This window comes from Myotis brandtii, unplaced genomic scaffold (genome assembly GCF_000412655.1).
Source record: "Myotis brandtii unplaced genomic scaffold, ASM41265v1 scaffold29, whole genome shotgun sequence".
NCBI classification, from domain to species: domain Eukaryota; kingdom Metazoa; phylum Chordata; class Mammalia; order Chiroptera; family Vespertilionidae; genus Myotis; species Myotis brandtii.
The window spans coordinates 3,073,556-3,079,230 of NW_005361075.1; positions in this window are offsets into that span (position 1 = coordinate 3,073,556).

The window sequence follows — 5,675 nt, forward strand, 5'->3', positions numbered from 1 at the left end:
TCCATCCCCCACCCTGGGAAGCAGCTGTGGCCCTGAGGTGGGTTTTCTGTTTTGTTTTTGGTAGCATCAGACTCTAAAGGAGTTGATATAAATTTGTCTTGGAAAGCACCTTTCTGGACTTAAAGCCAGAGCTCAATGGCTCCTTTGCCATGGAAAGGCAGGAGAAAGGGCAGAACATGTTTTACTGTTTGCTTGTGGTTTCGTTTGTTTTTTTGTTTTTTTGTTTTTTTTAATGAAAGAAAGACCAAAACTTTCTATGGCCTGGTGAACTAGCTGAGGCCTTTGACCCTGTGCTATGCATGGTATTTTATCCCGGCAGGGTCCAGGGAAAGAATTTGGCCAAATAGATGGAGGAACTCACTTGAATTTGGAATGGGAGTCCCTGATGTTTTTGTGTCCTTGGCAATCCAGTCATCTTCCTATGCCTGGATTCCCCTCCTGTCTCCTAGGCCAGGCTCTGACGCGGAGGTTCTGACTGTCCCCCGACATGGGGCACCGCCTGCTGAGGGCTGGAGTGAGGGCTGGGGAGGGAGGAACACTTGCTGTAGTTGTGTGGAATAAACAGTATTTTTCTTTTGTACGGGTCTGCTTGTTTCTCCTTCACCTCTCCGGGTGGGGATATAAGGGCGCTCCTGTCAGAGGCCAGGGAAGTATCAGTGAGCTGCCCTGTGGTCAGAGCTTATGGCCTGGAAAATGCCATTGCAAGAGGGTGAAGGGTCGGTGCTCTGGACTCCCACTTCAGAAGGCCCTGGCCCTCCAGCCACGACCCTGCCCATGGGGTGCAGGGTCAAGGGGATGTGCCCTTTGTCTTTCTAGACCACCCTCCTGGTCCCTAGGGCCCCAGAATACCTTGCCAAGCCCGCTCTCCAGCCCCTTTTCTCTGGGTTCTGACAACAGACCTGTTGGTGTGCATACTCCTAGACTCAAGAAGTGACCAAGGGACAGCTGCTTGTCAGAGATCTGGGTGGACGGAGCTTGGATATGCAGGCCAGAGTGTCTAAACGTATACGCAGTGTGAGATGGGGCTGCAAGGGGGAAGAGAAAGCAGGCCATAGGCTGGGGGCCAGGGCTGGAGAATATTCTAGCACAAAACTTCAAGGACTCTTCGAAGTTTAAATTCAAACCTAGTCTTTCGGGTCATTTTTTAAAAATATTTTTTTATTGATTTCAAAGATGAAGGGGGAGAGGAGAGAGAGAGAGAGAGAGAGAGAGAGAGAGAGAGACATCAATGAAGGGAGAGAATTATTGATTGGCTGCCTTCTGCACACCCCACACTAGGGATCGAGCCCACAACTCGGGCATGTGCCCTGACCCGGAATCGAACCAGGAACTGGTTCATAGGTCAATGCTCAACCATTGAGCCATGCTGGCCAGACCTTTTAGGTCATTTTGAAGGTCTGTTTATCAATATGAGCTGCTAGATCATTCACAATTAGGTTGGTTTGCCCTTTATAAAATTTAGATATATGGTATGTGGATCTTTATTTGTGCTCTTCCTCAGGTCTGCAAATGTTAGGCTAGGCCTGATACTTGAGCTTAGAGCTGGAAGAGCACAGCTATAGTGAAGGTTTCGCTCTTGGCTTGTGTAACTCCTAGGAGTAGGGTTTATGCCATGCCCCCTGCAGCCTTCCCACTTCCCCCTCTACCCACCTGGTATTGATGAGGTCTGGGCTACATAATTTAAATTGGTGAAAGCAAGGCATCACCTTTGATTCTGACCCAACCAGAATTTTTGAGCCAGGCACTATGCTGGGTTATAGATCATGCTCCATCACCCCACCTCTACCCAAGGGACAAGAGATGTCTAAGATTCTGATGTAAGGCTTAAGGATCAGCCCTAGCTGGCTTGGCTCAGTGAACAGAGTGTCGGCCTGTGGACTGAAAGGTCCCAGGTTCGATTCCGGACATGTACCTTGGTTGCGGACACATCCCCAGTAGAAGGTGTGCAGGAAGCAACTGATCAGTGTTTCTCTCTCATCGATGTTGCTAACTCTCTATCCCTCTCTCTTCCTCTCTGTAAAAAAACAATAAAGTATTTTTTTAAAAAAGACTTAAGGATCAGAGGAACTGTGAAATAATGGGGCAAAAAATTAAATAGAAGCCAGCACTTACCTCTGCACAGATCTCACAACCCTAATACTAGCTGTCCCTCCTGGTACATAGGACCCCAGACTAGTCAGTGACTCCACACTAGTCTGTGACTCCTCAGTGCCCAGGCCAGGGGCACACAGTAGGTGCTTGGCAAATTTCAGACAGATGACTGAATGTATCTCCTTTTCTCTCCTTCAAGGAAATGATAAGAGCGGAGACCCTGACTTCAGGCTCCTGGGAGAAAGCAGGGAGAAAGAATTCTGCTTAGCTATACAGGGTTCAGACTGTGATATGTGGGAGTGAATGGAATCCGAGTAGCAACGGACCCTGACTGGAGAGAGGCAGCTGCCATCGGAAGAGTCAGTGAAAGCTGATATCTCTGGCTCAGACCTGTCAAGTGTGGCTCCTGGCAGTCGGCCCCGGAAGGTTTTAAAGCAGCGGGTTTGTGGAGAAGCTGTAGTTTCTATTCCCTGGTCTAAGGGTGTCCTTTGGGTTTCTGGCCCCAGTTCCAAAGTGTGTGTGTGTGTGTGTGTGTGTGTGTGTGTGTGTAGCTTCCCACACCAACATGCAAGTCTCAGACACCAGCAGGGTGTCCAAGAATTCAATTCAATTCTGACACTATCTACTGGGAGATAGCATTAGATTCCACAGATAAATGCCTCAGTTCCACAAGACCACCCTCCACTTCAGATACCAGTCCCCTCCCCGACATCCGGGGGTGAAACTAAAAGTTCCAACCCTCTATTCACAGTTGGTTCTCCTTGCAACCAGCCCCCAGCCTTGGATTCTTTCCAAAAGTCACATCATTAACATAAGCCTACTTGTGGTAGTTGCGGTGGAAAGGGACTTGTTATGAAAGCAAGACCCATTACACCTTTATGGCTCTGAAGATTTTCAAGAACTGAGGCCAAATGGTATAACAAAAGATGCTCCCAATGCTCTTAAGCTTAGAAATTCCGAGGACTTGGGGAACTGTGAACCAGGAACTGTGGACAAAGACAAAGCATAGATGAGACATGTATTTTGGTCATTCAACTGACCAAATATGTATGTTGGCAGCAGTAATGGCACGAGGTGTTAGACCAGTGGAGTCAGACTGAACCTCCGTTCAGCAATCCCAGCACTTGAGTTCTGGCTAAGAAAGAATTCAGATCCAAGACTCAAACTGAAAGAGCAAGTTTATGTCACAGAAGTAGAAGAAATCAGTTCAGGAAACAAGTTACAGAGGCAAAAAATAAAAAATTTTAAAAAAGGTTGTGGGGGAGGTGGCCGGGGCTTGGAGCTTCAGAGACAAGGAAAATGTCCCCAAGGGAAGGGGGAGGGAAAGGCAGGGGTATGCTCTACAGAGAGCTGCACTGGGTCCTCAGTCTTTTATTTTAATTTTATTTATTTTTTAGTATTTTTATTGATTTCTGAGAGAAAGGGAGAGGGAGAGAGAGATAGAGACATCAATGACCAGAGAGAATCATTGATAGGCTGCTTTCTGCACGCCCCCTACTGGGGATCGAGCCTGCAACCAGGGTATGTGCCCTGACTGGGAATAGAACCGTGACCTCCTGCTTCATTGGTCAATGCTCAACCACTGAGCCACACTGGCCGGGCTGGGTCCTCAGTCTTGAGGTTATTTAACTGGAGGTCTCAGGAAAGGATCCCAAGAGAATATTCATCAGCTTTCTAGGTGTGTCTTTCAGGGTCATGGTCTCTACTGATTGGTCAATGCCAGGGCAGGAAGTCATTAGTCAATGTAGCTGGTCCTAATGTCAGCCATGGTGTCACTTGTCTGTTTTTTCCGCTTTTTTTCTGGGCCTGGAGCTGAAACACGACTGAGGCCTAGATGTATTTGATGTGGGTCAGTCAGAACCTCATTGTCTTAGAGGCTTAAGAGCTATTCTCCTCGAAGGGCTGGGGGTCTAACCCATATGACCAGCAACATGCCAGGCAGGAAAGGTCAGGGGGGATACAAACTGCATGGCCAGTGAGATGAAAGGTAAGGGGGTCTAAACTGCATGACCATCTATATGCTAGGGGAGAAAAGGTTACCCTGAGGGTGAGGTCCTTGTTTTCCCAGTTTTGCCCATTGCTAGACACCTGGAGCTTTCTGTTCTAGTGACCTTCTGTAACCTGGCCCATCATTCTTGCTCTGCTCATATCTGTCTAACTGCCTACCACATATGTTAAAAAAACAAAACTTCACCCTGGCTGGTGTGGCTCAATCATTAGAGTGTGGGCCCTCACAACAAAGGGTCTCAGATTTGATCCTTGATCAAGGGCACATACCTGGGTTGCAGGTTCCATTCCAGGCCCCAATCTCAATCTCTCTCTCTCTCTCTCTCTCTCGCTCTCTTCTCCCCCTACTCACCCTCCCTTCCACTCTCTCTAAAAATCAATGGAAAAATATTCTCAGATGACGGATTTGATCCTTGATCAAGGGCACATGGGTTGCAGGTTCCATTCCAGGCCCCAATCTCAATCTCTCTCTCTCTCTCTCTCTCTCTCTCGCTCTCTTCCCCCCTACTCACCCTCCCTTCCGCTCTCTCTAAAAATCACTGGAAAAAATATTCTCAGGTGAGGATTAACAAAAACAAAACAAAACTTTCAACCAAGTAAATTTGAAGATTTAATTGGCTTTATTCAGTGATTCCCAATTGAGCAACATCCCATCTAGCACCTAAAAGGGCGTTCCCAGGAGTTATACAAAATAAGGGATTTTATAGAAGATGGATTTATTAGGGAAAGAAAAGATGATTATTTGGGGGCCAGAACATCTATATATATTTAATTGATTTCAGAGAGGAAGGGAGAGGGAGAGAGAGATAGAAACATCAATGATGATGAGAGAATCATTGATTGGCTGCCTCCTGCATGCCCCCTACTGGAGATCAAGCCCGGATCCCAAGCATGTGCCCTTGACTAGAATAGAACCAGGGACCCTTCAGTCAGCCAGCCTATGCTCTATCCACTGAGGCAAACCGGCTAGGGCCAGAACATCTTTTCTTTAGGGGTAGGAAAGTGGAAGGGTTTTTATTATGTAGATTGTCTTGCTACTTCCTTCTACTTACTGGTTAATTAGTCTTATTTATTCGGTGCTTGATCAGAAAATTCCAGCCTGATTAAGGTTAATTAAGATTACATTTCTGGGAGAGGTTAAAACTGCAATTAGATCAGGTATTAAATCTAGGTTTGGCATCATGGGCTTTTAGCACTAATAATGCCATTTTGGGCCTGCAGTTTTCTTTTTAACATATATATTTCTTATAAATCACAATATCACAGATGTCCAATGTGCTGGGGATGGCTGTGAAGGAGGAACTGACCTTTTAAGAACTAGAGAAGATGTGGACTGATTTCTGGACTGGAGATGAGAATTGAAGGGAACCTGAGGTTGCTTGAAACTTTACAGCCGTGAACATGGGTGTGAAAAGTTTTGATTTCCTTTTCTCTCAACTGCAGGGTCTTTCAAGGAAGACAGACTGGGCCTCACAGGCTGTCTGTGTGGGATGTAAGAAGATGTAAAGAGTTAAAGCTAGCCCGGCTGGCGTGGCTCATTGGTTGAGTGTCGACCTATGAACCTGGAGGTCACAGTT